A 17,775-nucleotide genomic window follows, 5' to 3' on the forward strand; every position below is an offset into this window, starting at 1 on the left:
TTTTTTACAGGTTCTTTAGGGTCCAAACTGTAAGGGAAAAATTTGTTTTGGATTGATTATCGTCAATTTATTACCTTAAAAAAAAATCTATCGTTTGAAAAAGAGATTTTTTAAGTATACTTTGACATTTAATCAATAAAAGTGGGTATTTAACCTAATGCTCTCACCAACTGAATACCATTAAAAGTTGGGAAATTTTATGGGGAAGAACATTGCCAAAGACTATATGGCTCTAAAATAACTTGATTTTGAGTTATTCGTGATTTTTTGTGGAATAATAAGTTACATTTTGATGTTTTCCAATACTTAAATGATCATTTGCCGTATCATACTAAATCTCCTGTTTAAATTAAAATTAAAACTAAATCTCCTGTTACTCAAAGGGCTCGTTCTTCAGGGTAACTGTTAAGCCTCAACATTTCGATTTGGCATCAAGATAATAATTTCTTTCTATTCAGGCCTTAGAATCTTCCGGAATAAAAAAACTTGATATCAAGCCGCAGTCTATCGAAAAAACTTTAGTGACTTCTTTGTGAGTTTTTTACAGACGAAAATTTTTTCACTCATGAATTTTCGTTTTCACTGCTCACCATTTTCAAGTTTTGTACCACCCTCCTCTTCGAGTCATCATTAACATTTTTATCGAAAAATACCAGGCTAACATTGACCTCCGGAAATACCACAAGTGCAGTCTGCAGACCCGGCACCGTACCGAAGTCACCGGAGATTGCGGGTTCGAATCCCATCTGAATTAGATTTTTTTTTTCAAATGAAAGGTCGCACTTTTTGTCCTTGTTCATTTTTCGCATCCTCGTTAAATAACATACATTTCTTCTCCTCTAGTAAACTTGATAATATTTATTCATTTTTTTTACTCGACCTTGATTATTGTAGGAAAACATTAAAATTCAACTTTTTATTTTACAGTAAATCACGAATAAGTTAAAATCAAGTTTTTTTAGAGCCATGTAGTCTTTGGCAATGTACTTCCCCATAAAATTTCCCAACTTATAATGGTATTCAGTTGGTGAGAGCATTAGGTTTGATACCCACTTTTATTGATTGAATGTCAAAGTATACTTGAAAAATCTCTTTTCCAAAGGATAGAATTTTTTTTAGGAAAATTAACTGACGTTAATTAATCCAAAACGAATTTTTCCCTTACAGTTTGGACCCTAAAGAACCTGTAAAAAATATAAAAGGATTGGGTTTCATGGAAAATTGCACAACTGGACATGTTTTTTGGATTTAACATAAGAAAAACCGATTTTTTCAAAAAAGTCATCGGGGCCAGTTGGAAACATCATTTTCTAGTGCTGCCGCCGAACAAAAGTTTATTCGTAACACCATTTTCTATCATCTGGAGGGTGAGCCCCAAGCTTGTGCAATTTTGGGACTCCCTAATATATATATATATATATATATATATATATATATATATATATATATATATATATATATATATATATATATATATATATATATATATATATATATATATATATATATATATATATATATATATATATATACATATATATATATATATATATATATATATATATATATATATATATATATATATATATATATATATATATATATATATATATATATATATATATATATATATATATATATATATATATATATATATATATATATACAGAAAATGCTCGATTCGTCGAACTGAGTCGAGTAGTATATGACATTCGGCCATTTGGATCACTTTTCTACATTTTAATTAGCCAGTGATCGTTAGGAGAAAGTCAATATGTTTACTTTCATTATGTGATTTTACATTTTCATGAACAACGGACAAAGTTACAATCTGATTGCAATGAATTTCAATAGCAACCTATGGGGCAACTAGACCTTTCATTTGACACTAATTTTGTGAAAATCAGTTCAGCCATCTCTGAGAAAAATGAGTGAGTTTAAACAACCTCAGGATAACTTTTCTTTACATAAATTTTGAACCATATGTTCAATCATAACAAAATTTGAAAGTTAAGGGTTCTGGAGACAGCCCGATCATTTGAAACCAGTTTTATTGAAATCTGTTGTGTGGTTTCTGAGATATTATTGTTTCGTGATTTTTACATTTTGATACATAACCTCTAAACTAAAAATCCGATTACAATGAAATTCAATAGCAACCTATGGCGCAACTAGACCTTTCATTTGCAATTATTTTTATGAAAATCGGTTCAGTCGTCTCTGAGAAAAGTGAGTGAGAAAAAAAAGTTGCACATACACACACACACATACACACATACATACATACATACAGAAAATGCTCAGTTCGTCGAAAGGGGTCGAGCGGTATATGACATTCGGCCATTGGGACCACTTTTATACCTTTGGTTTTTCCAGTGATTGCTATGGGGACGGGACACGAGGCATATGGACGCTAGGCATATGGATGTTAGGCATAGTATGCTAGGCATACAGACGCGAGGCATAATGGATGTGAGGCATAATGGATACGAGGCATACTGCCACAAGGCATAACGGACGCGAGGCCGAATGGACGCGAGGCCGAATGGACGCGAGGCCGAATAGACGCGAGGCCGAATGGACGCGAGGCCGATTGGACGCGAGGCCGAATGGACGCGAGGCCGAATGGACGCGAGGCCGAATGGACGCGAGGCCGAATGGACGCGAGGCCGAATGGACGCGAGGCCGCGAGTGTATTGCTTTTCAAATGACACTTTGAAGCGAAATACATGTTATCGAATGCTGTGTTGATGATGACGATAATAACACATTCCATATCACTTCCCCTTGGCCTTGTGTCCTTTCGGCCTAGCGTTTAATCGGCCTCGCGTCCGTTCGGCCTCGCGTCCATTCGGCCTCGCGGCCATATGCCTCGTGTCCGTATGCCTGCCGTCCATTATGCCTAGCGTACTATACCTCGCGTCCGTATGCCTCGCGTCTGTATGCTTAACGGGGTGTCATCGATTGCTATACCTTTCTAGGAGAAAGGCAAAATGTGTTTAACAACGATATTTTTGAACAGAAAACTATAACTAGGAATACTAAGAAAGGTAAAAAAAAGATCCTACCATTATTGGTTCAAAGCTCATAAAATTATTTCCAAGGTCAAATACGATCTAATATAAATATTTTGGCAACCATGATGATGCCCAGAGTTGGGAAAACAGCCCAGACGCTATTTTGAATTCAGAAATGGTGGCTTCCGGTTTTTAGAAAATTTCCAGACTTCCAGTTCCTGCCATCTGAAGTTGAATCTGAAGTAGGGTCCTTTTTGGGTTTCTTGGCATCATTACGGTTCCGAAAATAGCCTTATTGATTGTGCTTGACCCTGTTTCCTTTATTTATTTCTATGTGCTCCAGAAGCCCAAGTGGAATATATTTCAGAAGGTCCATTTCCGAGGCATATCACCAGAACACCCAAACGATAAAAAATTCGCAATGACGATACATTAAATAAACTTGCCGGTGTAACTATTCTGACACACCAATGGCACTTTTTAGCTCCTCAAAATTACTGAATTGAAGTAAGTATTAGATTTCTGTCACTCGTCAAAACGATACTAATAGTGATAAAAAAGACTATTTTTGAAGCAACTTTTTCGAACATTTTCACCATGCTCTTGTAGAATTTAAAATAAATGATTTCGGGGTGCAAAGAAGTACCGTTGTTGTTATCACAATTTCAATACCCGGCAATTCTTTCAAATATCATTGATAGTTGTCATGTGCATATGACGCGGGATGATTCTTGTTATTTCTGACAGTGTCTCTTTTAATTTAATTATCAAACAATTTTCCTTCGCTGTGTTGTTACTGAGAAATTCCACAAAAAACGGACCACCAATTTGATCGAAAATATTTGATTTGGCTGAAACTTTGCATAGACGTTTCTATAGGCAAAAAATGCCATTTTGTGCTATTGGTTGAATTTATTGAAACACGACTATTTTGGGAAGGTATTGATGATTACAAATATTTTTAGGGCCAAAACGGTTTGTTTGATCGGTATGACGTCTTCGACAAAGTTGTAGATAACAATTTTGTCTTTCCGAAAAAAATATACACTTTAGAAAAAATGTTTATTTTATGAAAAAAAAATAAAAAGAAAAATTCAAAATTAATTATTTTTAAAACACTCATTTTTTTTTAAATCTATTGTATTTTATAAAAACTACAAAAGATTACCTAAACAAAGCAATCGGTCCAATCATGGAAAAATCAAGAAAAAAAAGGTAGGGGAACTGTTCCATTATTCATCTCAGCCCATATATTCATCTCATACAATATGAAAACACAATTGAAAATAGGAAAAAAACGCATATTTTCAAAATAAACCAATCTGCTAATCCAAGAAATGGATTCTTCTTAGTTCACGTTAAATTTCTCATAAAGTAGAATCCTCAAAAACTCACCTTAAAGCTCTAAATTTGATATTATAGTCGGGCATCTGCACTCGAAAACTCATTTATTTCAATCACCTACCTCAGAAAACAAAATCCGCGCATTGCTCTACACGACTACAACGAGACTCGTTCAGCAGCCAACCAAAGTATTCTTGCATTACTAGCGGACCACTTTTTATATTTATCACTAAACAAAATCACTCACTGCACTAAGAATACTTCAATCTTTGAAATGATCACCTCCAATTTCCAAAAACAAGCTTGAACTAGCAGAAATATATGAGATGAATTTCTACAAATTCTAAATTTCAACTGTATGTATTTTTATCTGTTTTCACTGCCTTGAAGAAAATCAAAAGTTGCCAAATCAGTTTCTGTTAATACGAAAAAATCATACTGAAAATGTAAGTAATTCCAACATAATTGACATACATCGACAGCTCTGTAGTGCTTCCCTAAGTTACCAATTTTGCACGTAAACAACTACAGTGAAAATCTAGCTAACCTACTACGACGGTCTGCGGCTACATTCGTTCATGATGATGTGATTCATTCATTCTACATTCGTTCATGATGATGTGATTCATTCATGATTAACAGTGTGATAAATATGGGGGCGTCGTGAGAAGAATAATTGAGCAGTGATTCAAGTTTTGAGATGGATATGGAAGCGTTGTGATAAATGGTTTGTTTTACAAAATTCAGGATAAATCTAGCTAATTTTATTAAATATACAATGCTTAACGATTCCATGAGAGCATGTAAGCATATTTAGTTTATTTGTTCAATGATTTCGTGATAATTTGGTGTTTAATCAGTGCATTTTTCGTGAATATCGGCTTAATGAGATAAATAATGGAGCAGTTCCCCTATGATTAAAAAAAAAAATTAATTTATTTTTCGGGGGACAGACTTTTTTGTAAGGACAAAATTGATATCTACAACTTTGCCGAAGACTCCACGCCAATCATTCAAACCGTTTTGGCTGTAGAAATATTATTTATTTTTAATATAGGACTCTATGGGGAATTATTAATATTTTTACAGCCAAAAAGGCGTGTTTGATTGGCATAGGATCTTTGGTAAAGTTGTAGATAGTAATTTTGTCTTTCCATAACAAAAATGTTTCCTGGGAAATAAAAATTTGGAAAGACCAAATTTTTATCTACAACTTTGCCCAAGACGTCACACCGATCAAACAAACCGTGTTGGCCCTAAAAATATTTGTAATCATCAATACCTTCCCAAAATATCATTTTCGAAAGCTTCTCAAAAATGACTCGTGTTCCAATAAATTCAACCAATAGCACATAATGGTATCTCTTGCCTATAGAAACGTCCATTCAATGTTTCAGTCGAATCAAAAATGACAATTTAAAAAAATATATTAAAACTGGAACATTTTTTGTGGACTGCTCTACATAAAACAGGTCTTTCAAAGTGTTATATGTTACTAAGGGGCCGTTCTATAATAACGTACGCATATTTTTCCATTTCTTAAAGACCCCTCCCTCCATTGTAACACATCGTAAGATTTTGTGATTCTATTTCAAGCAATTTTAGCACCTTTTATTACAGTCACACAGTTCCATAATTTGCAGGTAAGAAAATTCAACATTGCTTCCAGAACGTGTTTGTGGACCTGAGAAGGGTCGAATGCAGTTTACATTTGACAGTAGGCAGTTTTAATTCTAGCATCAAACCGAGCGTTCATGATTTGTTTTTATGGCAACAGCGAACGTACGGAAGTCTGAGGTTGGCTGTTTTGCCGTGTATCTTCAGTGTCATATTAACGATATGATTGTTCACGCTTGGAAGTTTACAAAAAAATTAAAATACTTCGCGCACAACATTCGTTTGTATATAACAAAGAGTGTGCGACGCAGTCCGACTTTTTTTCACTTTCCTTCATTCTTACATCTGCGCCACATTCATTGGGTTGTTTATAATCCTCTTCGTACGTATTCAAGACAATCACGGTTTTTTAATCGAACATGTTGGAGTTTTATTCATCGTCACATAGTTTTTTCATTCAATCGAATTTGCAAGTTACAATGTCTGGTCGTGGCAAAGGAGATGAAGTCAAGGGAAAGATAAAATCCTATTCATCTCGTGCTGGGCTTCAATTCCTGTTAGGTAGAATTCGTTGTCTGCTACTTATAGAGATTATGCGCGTTGGTGCTGGAGTTCCTATCGTTCTGGTGGCTGTAATAATGTACTTTTCTGCAGAAATGTTAGAATTGACGGGGAACGCTAGTAGAAATAGGAACGCATCTTTTGTCGCATGAGAAATCATATAAACAATGAAAAACAATTTTGTACTTACCCTTCGTCTTTAGCAGACCATCGGTCTAAGATTCAAACGAGAATAATCCCGCGTCAACTGCAGTTGGCAATCCACAATGACGAAGACTTGAACAAGCTTCTATCTTAGCTTTCTAAAAACTAAAACCAACCATCCTGTTAAGGACGACGACATATTAAAATAGGTAAAAGAGGTTTTTGCCTTTTATTGAAATTTAAAACAATTTTATCGAGCCGGCTTTAGTTCCACTTTGGTTGTTTTGCTTTGACGGTTAAGTGGTACTCTACCTACAACGTGTTCCGGCAACCTTCAATATTGTTTTAGGATAACTTCAAGTTAATTAAGCAATGCTTCTCTTCAAGGTAGGCATTCATTTAATAACAAAAAAGAGGTGAAAGAAAAACAATGCTGAAACTTATCGCTCCACACAATCAAATTGATTAACCCAAATCGAGTGTATTCCCAAACCTATTGCAAGAAATATATTAACATGAAACAGTCTGTCGTTATTGTGCGTTAACCTTGTGATCGTTACCCAGTAAATCATAAGTTGTATAAAAACGTTTATTCTAAGTCGTTCAAATGAGCATATTAAGTTGAATTTACTAAGTTACAACAACAAAAAACAAACAAAAAATCGTAACTTATTTTATTTACAGTGTACATAAATAGCTTACAGATTTGTACATTTGTTGTTTCGACCAAATAAGGGTTCACTAAACAAAGTTGAGTTGCTCAGTGTATAAGACTAGTATAAAACTCAAATAAATTTCGTTTTGGGCGTCTTAGTAGAATGGAATTGAATATTGAGAATAGGTTATGTTTCCATTTAATTCTACTACAAGTAGAAGAATGTAGTAGAATGTAGTAGAATTGAATGGAAACATAACCTAGTAGAAAACTGTTTTAATAAATCCATCTTTTTTATCTAGATTGATTCGCAGGATATAAAATGTTAAACAATTCGCTACCACTAGCTATGAAAATTTGTTTTCATTTTAAAGCGTTCGAAGTTGCATTTTATGTACACCAGCAATCATCGACAAATCTTTCTTCTACTCTAAATTGCCAACTCGGGATTCCTTTTATGATTTTTTAACTCATTTTGATATACGCTTTACGACAAGCAATAACAGACAATATTTCAAAACAGAACTGTTTTCGACAGCTCCAGTGTGAAGCTCTGCGCCTAATATTAAATCGGAAAATAAAACGTTTGCACAGCCAATTAGTGCCAGTGCCACAGTGTGACCCACACCAGCACGTGTCTGCACGTCTCTCCGCATTACTGATTCTGAATTATCACTGGTGAAAAGTTTCCAATGAGTAACTCCGCCACTCCACCGAGTGCAAACATTTATCTCTCCACAGCAATTGGGGCCTCCCCACGTGAGTGTGTGATGCGGTGCCCTGCACGTGCGGCCTGTCCCTTTTGTACTAGCACTTTCTCTCTTGCTTCCTCTCTTTCTCATCGCCCTTTTTGTCACAAGCTCGATTGTTTTAAGTAGGTCCTGCCACCGCAGCACAACCTTCACCTGCCGATAGTGTTGTGTTGCTTAGGTCAGGGCGAAACAGCTGCTGGGCGACCCACCAAAATATCGGAATGTGAGCCACCAGCAGCTCGGTGAGCTACATATTCCTTCTCATCGCTCACCTAGCTCTCATCGAAAGAAAGCGCATGTTCCTCGACATTTTTTCCCGCTCCCAGTATCGAGCAAGCGAGCAGCAACTTTCAGCACGCGTGAGAACGGGCGTTTTCTTCATCACAGCGGGCCTTCGTCGCTCTCCCGTGTGCCGTGTGAGCTTCAGTTGGGTGGTCGGTGCTTACGGAAAATCATCCTCGGACAGGCGATCCTCGGTGACTGTATCTCGTCCGTACGTTCGCTGGCATGCCGTATCAGGAAAGGAGGGCTGTTTTCGTTTGCCGTCTGCTAGGATCGATGGCGAAACGATCGGGTGGACTGTGATTTCGTGGAAAAAGCTTTGGATACTGGCCGCAACTTTTTCGGATTTGTAGCCCGGATAATAACACGGATTTTACGGTGGGTCAAAACTACGCGGAAACATTGACAGCTCGAGCTGCTGGCAAGGTGAGGCTGAAGTAAAGTGGAAGAAAATAAAATCGCCAGTGAGTGTGTACATAAAAGGGTCGAGAAGTGCGAAAATCGATTTCGTTCTTCTGGCGAAAGAGGAAAGCCGATTCAGTTTTTTCGTGAGGGGGGCATCAGAGTGACGGATTTTTTTTGCTGTTGTTAATATTGAAGTAGTTTATTTGTGCCGTGAATTGTTGTACAATGAGTAGTGTGGAAGGTTAAACATGAAATCAAACTAAACATACTGTGAAAGGGTCCGCCGGTCGCAGTGTTTCTGGTTCCTCTGCCGTTGGAAATTAGCCTGCCGTAAGCTTCGGTGGTCCACTAGAAACACGAAACGGTGCACGGGATTAAGTAGAAAAGTGAGTTGTGTTTTTTTATTCTACTTCCGAAGTATGAAACGGAATTCGTGTTTCAATCACGCGAGAAATTTGGAAAAATCCAAGCCAAGCGCACAGTGAGGTTGCGTGCGGCGAACAGTTTCGATACCGTTAAAGCAGCCGGGCCTAACGAGAGCATTCAAATGAACAGTTGATTACCCTAACAAAATACCCGAAAAGTGCAAACGGAATTCCGCCCGGAAGTGATTTAAAGATAAAATTCTCCGAAGCAAAGTGCTCCAACAACTTCGGCCCAAACGATTCACAGTGGTTTTTCGCAGTGGCACTCTGACTGACGAAGAAAGGCATAAATGTTCAAAAGATAAGAAAAATTGGTCCAAAGCAAAACAGGAATAACCCGGCGTCGCCAGCGAAAGCCGCAAACCCGCCGCGTCGATAAGTCAACCGTAGCAAATTGTGATATTTGTGCTACCCGGTGTGGAAATTTCCCATAGGAAAACCCGGGGAGAAAATCCATAACACAGCTATTTTTACCGTGCGGTCACTTTTGGACACCGAATGCCAACGGCCAGGGGGATGTTAATGTGCTGAACAAACCCCAAAATAACACAGTTAATTCGGAAAAGTGTACGAGGTGGATGAAGCAACAACAGAGCAAAAAATACTGGTGTGCAATAAATTGATTCTGTTTAGTATTCGCACTGTGGAGCACCCAATTTTATGACGCTGACGCTTATGGCAGCAATCCTAGCAGAGGGGTCCGTGTTTTCGCCCGTCGTTCGCAACTGTGTATACGAAATTGTCTGGTGACGCAGCTTTCCAGCACCCGATTGGGAAATCTCAAGCGTTTTTTTTTGCTGGGATATCTCTTGTGGCAGTGAATGTTGTTCCCTGGTGTTTTTATCCGATTCGATAAAAAGGAAAGTGAAAATAAATAATAATCTAGAGAAAATACTCGACAACGACAACGGCAAAGGCGAACACGACACTGTCACTGAATAACACCCAGTGCCGCAAGGCTATCGAGGAATTGCAGAAAGCAGCTGCGGGACAGACGATAAAGTGAGGTAATCAAAATTTAGGACTAAACATTCTGCGGTGTTTGTAGACATTCCGGCTTCGGCCTTAGTGGGGTGGTTAAGGAGCTTTGGTTGCCTAGCTTAAATCTGGCTTACAGGCGTAATTAATGACGACAATAAAAGAAACGTTTTTTTTTTTGTTGTACGTCAACAATTATAAACCAGAGCGCACAATCGTTGCGGGTATATCAGGCAAAGGTTTATGCGGGAGATTGAAACAAAGTTTAACAGAAGAGAAGCGCAACTCGAAATAGAGTACGATTCTGTGGAAAACAATCAATCAATGATATTCAATGAGCGAAACCGGCGCGCCGCCGTTTGCGAGCATCATCAAATGCAATTGGATTCATCCCAGATGTAATGTAATTATGCAACCACAGAGCAACTGCAAATCACGCGATAACCTTACGTAATCTGATTCACACAATTCATCCAGAGATGAGATTCTACCGGTCGATAATTGGGCATTTAATAATCGGCCAGTGGTTGGCCAAGAATGTTGCAGTATGAAGATTACTTACGAATGGATTCAAAGCAGCTTATGTGATACTCTTTAAATTGCTCCGTGGCTTTATTTCATTAAATAAAGGATTAAAAACAATTAAAAATTGAAACACCCTTTCATGGTTCCAAGGATCGTGATTTTTTATTATTCTGGGCTCATTTTTGAAAATCTGTTCATGGCATTTGCTCGATATCAGAAGCATCTTCGAGCGATTCGGGCATCCTTTCTCGGTCATGGATGTGATTTTGTGCTAATTTTAGAATAATCTTCTTTTATTACCACGTTTCAGACCTTAGAACCGACTCAATTTGAAGTCGTTTCTGAGCTATGAAAGTATTTTTATGTCTCACCTTTTCGCCTTTTCGCAAGGCATTTTTGTGATTTGTTGTTGGGCAGCCTTTTTCGGTTCCAAAAGCGTTCCAGGTGATTTATGATTATTTAACTTATCGGCATTTTCTGGTCTTCAGCAACACGCTAACCAATGCTGGGTTTCGTTGCGTCGATGAATACCGGTTTTTGTTTATTCTAGAGTTTAAAATACCGTTTAATATTTTTTTTGTGCTTTAAAAACATTCCTTATTTATTCTGAGCTAATATTTATTTGTCTTCAGTGTTCGCCATATTTGGCCCTTCTAAACGTTCTTCATCTTATGTCCATTTTCAACCTATTCTTAGTTTTATTCGTAAAGCTACTGATATCGAGTTCATTATCAAATTTTCGGCAGTCTAAGCAGTTTTGTTTTAAATTATTTTTATCATACCTTTTCACTAATACCCTGATTATTCCTTAGGGAAAGCGACACAAATTAAGACCAAGACCAAGACCTCGATTTTATAGATGAAATGAACAATAACTAATACAAACTACTCTCAAAGAAGATGATAAACGTTCGTGTTGCATTTTTATTGATGTAACGATCTGGTTCATTTTAGTGCCCTTCTTTCAAACACATGAAGAATATCTCCCGTAGCGTTTTAGCCTCAAACGTTTGATTAGAACCACCACGGTTTTGTTCCCTACACGCAAAAGTTCAAGCTTTAATCATCCAATGTGTCCTTTCAATTCGCACAGAATTTGCTCTGACTTCGCACAACCAATGCGTGATACGCATAACGCAAAAGTTGTACAAGGAGTACATTGACAGAGATCAAAATCAGAATATGTATCATATACACAAAAATTGCAATGTCTCGGTAAACTTCGACTTCGGGCGAACAATCAGTTTCGAGGCGCTCAAAAAACCGTTCATTACTTTCGCGAGCCGGTGCGTATCAACGGCTCGTGCATCCCTAAAAATCGTCAGCAACCGAAACAGCCAATGGCGAGCCTTGTTGCTGCGGAAGTTATTGACGCTGGTGCCAGTAACGCAGAACCGAATGCATGTGAATGAAACCAGAGTCATAATTAAATGCAAAATATTTTTGACTAATCTCATGTTTTGTTTATTGTTAATGATTGAATGATATTTTCAACTGAACTGATTCATGAAAGTGAATCGATCAGACAATAATTTCTTCAATGGAGTCAGTACCCAACTTATCAGTATTGATTGCTGGTTGCACTGTTTTAACGATGCCAACCTTCTGAACACCGGCTGATGCTTCATAAGTGTAGTGGTTTGGAGCTGCGCAATACATTCAAAATACGCTAGAGCATCAAATGCGTTATGCCCAACGCACATGCGTTGTACTGGTTCCAATTTTTATCAGTAAATGCGCTAATTTCGCTCATAAATGATCTGGTTACGCACACTCCAACTTTTGCGTGTAGGGAGCATAACAAAATGACGTAGCATGTTGGCCGTGATTGTCACACCTCCCTCGCTCCTTATAGTGTTTGGTCAAAAAATCTCATCCCCCTTGGAAAAAAAAACACAGCATTAGAAAAAATCCACCGCTCTGGAGTACTTACCTTACCAGTCAGCTCCAGGCCGAAGTAATGTTTCTATTTTGAAGGATTGGTCTTTTGATAATGAAAACACAGAATATATTCACGAAAATAATCGCTGCACTTATCAACTCGATTGTTTATGTGCTTGCAGAAGATTGCAGAATGCCGTACAGAAATCAAATTTCTCTGTTTTGCTCTAACGCAACACACAGATCATGATGATGCATATGAAGTGTTTGAAATTATCAACATTTGCTTACTTTAGGTGACGAAAAACATGTACCTAGCAGCTTTTCTTTCTCTACCCCGTATGCATATGACGAACTAATAATACACGTACACCGGATGAAAGATGGAAGATACTAGTAAAAAGTGCAGAATATACAACAGTGTGTGATGCTACTTGTCTTGCGATTAATCTTATAACCTTTCAGGTAACATTTGTTACAAAAGGAAAGCTTCTTCGTAATAGCTTTTAAAGTAGCAAGTGAAAATTTCGCGTGTGGTTGTAACGGCCATTATTTGATGGTCATGATTTCATAACGTATGCAAAATATATCACAGTATGTGTTGCTAATTGACTGGTGATGAATGTCATTGCCTTTTAAGTAACAAATCTCTTTCAAAAGGGATAATTTTTCGTTGTTGTCTTTGAAGTAACAACGAAAAACTCTGCGTGTATCTCTTCAATTGTAAATAAGCCAAAAAATTACCGAAAATCCGTTAGATCCTTTTAAGCAGTTAATCAATCATAGGAACGCTTTTTTTTAGAGTAACCGCTCCTATATTCATCTCAGTACCTATATTCATCTCATCACGCCTTTTTGATCAATTTTTCGTCAAATTTTACCATATTTTCAACGTAAAACTTTCAGCCACTTGAGAAAATAGAGAAGCAAAAAGATTTACTTTCAAAAATTTGTGGAAATTTGACGGTAAATTGGACAATTGAGAGAAATAAGATGAATATAGGTGCACCAAGCTGTTGAGATGAATAATGGAGCGATTACCCTACTATAGTAACAGTTGTTATATCATTTTAAAATGTTTATTGTCTTGCTGGCACTGAACGGATTTTAAATACCAATGTCTTGATTGACAGGCGAAGTTCTACATACGGTATTCTCGAGTATAATTAAACAGCTCACTAAGCATCTGCAACAGACTTTAATCAGTTTAAATTTTTTTCTTCACCTATCATTTAACTGACACGGCACAAATACAATTTATTGTTTAACGGCACCAATTATATTTGGTGACTCACTTTCTAAAGTATCTTAAAAACTAAAAGCTAATTTTTTATCCTCGCTGCAATTAAGTCTAACTCAAAACTAACATGGATTTTTCAGTGTTTTGTTGTTAAATGGGCATCGGATGATCTTCGAATGGCCATGTATTCATGCAGTATGTTTGACACGTACTGCTGAGCCACGACATCATCAGCTGGGACAGGGGCTTGTAATCCTCGGGTCCTGGAGGTGCGGGTCTAGTTGCTGGTTCTGTGCTTGAGGTACAAACGTGCTCTTGTCGTTTCGTTGGGTGTAGGCGGAGGGGAACGGGACTAGACTGGGGCATGGATGGATTATAGGAAAACGTATATAAGGGACATGTAGGGTAGGTCACGGCTCGCCAAGACATCACGAACAGGTACAGCTGACCGTTTACCTCAGGCCCGAAAGAAAGCTATCAATTTAGACCTGGCGTCACAGTGTACAGGGCATGACCAAACAACGTGCTCTATGTCGTGATAACCTTCACCACAGGCAAAGATACCACTTTCCCCGAGCCCAATACGACAGAGATGCGTGTCAAATCTATAGTAATTTGACATATGCCGAAACATCACGCAAATGAAATCTCAACCAACATACAACCCCTCAGTTTCAATTTGATAAAATAGGTTCACTAACATCTTCTTATTATGTGTAGTTGAAACTGGCCGATCAATGCAATGAACTACCATTCAGTTATCAGCATAAATACGTGATAGTTAGACCACGTACCATATATGCTTTGATAAAATGTTACCTCACTCCGCGATACTTATTTTACTTCGAAGTTTAAATAGCTCCACCCACTTTCAAATTATTCCTTTCACTTTCGTTGCGTGGCGTGATGACTTTCTATTCCATATATAGGATAAGGAACCAATTTGAAGCAGCTTATGCGGCTACCTGCGCATTGAAACGTAACACTCGAGATACTTACTTAACTTTACTTTTATGGCGACAGATCGTTGAGATTCTATGCCGAATCCAGAATACGTCTGTACAAATTTGGTCTTGGGCTGCTCCTCTCCAGTCTCCCTTTACACCCGCGGCTCTGACATCCTCGTCGACAGCGTGGCCAGCCCACTGTAACCTGCCGTGCTTCATCAGCTTGACAATATCAGCGTGTTTGTATACTTCATAAAGCTTCGCACAGGTGATTCATGAACCTGCGCCCCACCGTTTTCTAGTTTACCTCCGAGTATTGATCGCAGGATTCTACGCTCGAAAACCCCAAGCATCCGTCGATCGGCCTCCTTCCACGTACACGATTCATGTCCGTAGAGCGCCACCGGGAGGATCAGAGCCCTATAGAGCGCAAATTTCGTACGGATCTGTAGGCAACTTCTGGCAGGCACTTCGTACTTTAAACTCCCCCGTTCACGGCCAGCCCGTAGCGAAAGAAGAGCAACTTTGACATCCCTTTTTCGCTGATTGTTAGCCACAGCAGCTCACTTCCTTCGTGGGGGAGGTAGAATACGAAGTGCCCTGCCAGTCGTTGCCATCCAGGGTGAGATAGGTCTCGTCGTCCTTCACCACTGCCACGTCGCGATTCGCCGGGAAAATCGACTCGACCATCTCATTCAACCACTGTCACTGCGTCATTGCCTGCAGCTCCGAGACCAGTGGACGGGACTGCCGCTTCCAGACATGTATGTCTTTGTTCTCCAGATACTTTTTCACTGTTTTACCGCATACACCAACCTCCCGGCCAAGTGCACGCAGCGATTTAACCACTTTTCCCTCGGTCTTCCTCTTCAGCATCCTTTGAAGCTTCTTGTCGCTCAGGGTCATCGGCCGTCCGGAACCGGGCTTTCTTTCGATGCTCTGATCGTTGTCCAATAGTGTCAAGATGTTCTAGATGCCGGAATCCGGATGTCCGTTTTTGACGAGGCGGAGTACCGTTCTTTAAACTCACACACTTCTGAACGGAGTAGCTTCACTTTTTTCGCCATCACAGTTAGAGTTTGGCTGATAGAGCTGTCAAATTTTTTCTGCTAACTCATGGGTTACTATGATTGATGATGCATGAGTAATTTCGTCAGTGCGACTAACGGTAAACCCATTAAAAAACGGCAATTTTTGTCCATTTTTTACCGCAAACGTTATCTGAGAATGTCGTTGACACGTTTGTTCTCTTTTGTGCACAGGTGAGATGGGATAACCTGCATATTAATTTGTTCACTCTCTATTTCGCTGCCAGCACTTGTCGTCAAATTGTAAAACTGATTTGCAAACATAGAAATAATCAATTAATTATTAGTTGTTTGTTCAGCGGGGTTCTCCGACGCTTAGAAAATGCCTATAATATTGATTGATTTTCTCCGATTGATGTTTATACCAATGTTTGTTTGTGATGAACGGGACTTACAGTATGAAAAAAAACTATAGACACCCCCCTGTACTGTTGCTTAACCAATTGAAAACTTGCAAATGGGCATGCAAATGGCTTTCTTTTCTCAATGGAGTTATTCATTTAGAGTTTATATTTCATTTAATAGCAAAAACAACATTTCATAGATAACATTTCTCTTAACATAGTTATTTAAGTGAAAAAAGGCATAAAATTCATGTCAAAAAATTAAACACACCCTGGGAACATACACGCTTAATATTTAGTGTGGCCTCCTTTCGCCAAAATCACGGCTTGGCATCGATCTGGCATAGACTCCACAAGTTTTTGGAAGGTATTTGGTTCGATTTTGTCCCATTTCTCAGAAATGACGCGCTTCAGTACATTCAAATTCGTCGGGTTCTGTTCTCGAACTTTTTTCTAGAGAATAGCCCAAAGATGTTCAATAAGTATGTAAAAAAATTAAAGACACCCCCTATTGTATCAGCACATTTATACAAAGAAACCTAGTTTGCTGCATAATACGACTATTTTTTCAAAACTGTCGAATGTCAACAAGGCAAAAGATAAATAAACTGTCACAGGAGTTTTTTGAAACGCTTTATTTTTCAGTGAAGCAGTCAAGAAACTCGATCATTCCATCATGTTATCTCAAAAAAATATGCACAGCCCCAGTCAAATGTCACTCTGTACTCGCAATAGTTTTGTTTTGTAAATATATAGGCTAAAAACCTTAAAGTGCAAGTGTTGCTTGCTGTTGTTGTTGAAGTAGACCTGCGTTTTTCTATTGTTGTGAATCAAAATGGGCAAAAAACGGTATTTCAATAGCTCTGGCAATCAAACAACTTATAATTTCACACCATAAGTTGGGACATGGATACAACAAAATTGCTGCTATGGTCGATTTGAGCAAGAATACAGTTGCTACCATTGTTCAGAAATTTAAGCGTTCCGGTATAGCTGCCCGCCAGAGGGGCCAAGGGCGGAAACGGAAAACAACAGCTCGAATCGATAGATTTATTAGGCGGAAGGTTGAGGAAAATAGACGGCTTTCCGCAACAACATTAGCAACTGAACTACAAAACTACCATGATGTTACGGTACACCCTCAAACTGTACGAAACAGGATAAAAGAGATGGGTTTTGCTGGGCATGTCGCTGTTAAAAAGCCATGGCTGTCAAAAAAGATTATAAAACTCAGGCTTAAATGGGCCAAGGAACATGCAACTTGGACAGTTGATGACTGGAAACGTGTGCTCTGGTCCGATGAGACAAAAATCGTCTTATTTGGATCTGATGGGATCATTCGGTCCTGGAGGAAGCCACGAGAACGATTGAATCCAAAACACGGAGGAGGTATACTTTTCTACATGCAAATTATGAAACAAAAAATTTTTTTCTCTTGAGTTTTATTGTAGGACGGGTTATGGTATGGGGTTCAATGTCTTGGAATGGCTGTGGAATGTTGGAGTTCATAGACAAAATTATGACGAAGGAAGTTTACTTGGACATTCTTGAACGTAACCTTCACGCCAGC

At 38.4% G+C, this 17,775-nt stretch overlaps 1 protein-coding gene across 3 annotated transcripts in view; it reads left to right on the top strand.

Annotated features, from left to right (window-relative positions):
* The first annotated feature begins 8,509 nt into the window (after positions 1-8,509).
* LOC129721647 (zwei Ig domain protein zig-8) overlaps positions 8,510-17,775 on the top strand; it is a 544,433-nt gene continuing 535,167 nt past the window's right edge. For all 3 annotated transcript variants that reach the window (XM_055674441.1, XM_055674440.1, XM_055674442.1), the window contains exon 1: positions 8,510-10,209. The gene's annotated coding sequence lies outside the window, so the exon portion shown is untranslated. The remainder of the gene's footprint in view (positions 10,210-17,775) is intronic.

Source organism: Wyeomyia smithii, chromosome 2, assembly GCF_029784165.1.
Source record: "Wyeomyia smithii strain HCP4-BCI-WySm-NY-G18 chromosome 2, ASM2978416v1, whole genome shotgun sequence".
NCBI classification, from domain to species: domain Eukaryota; kingdom Metazoa; phylum Arthropoda; class Insecta; order Diptera; family Culicidae; genus Wyeomyia; species Wyeomyia smithii.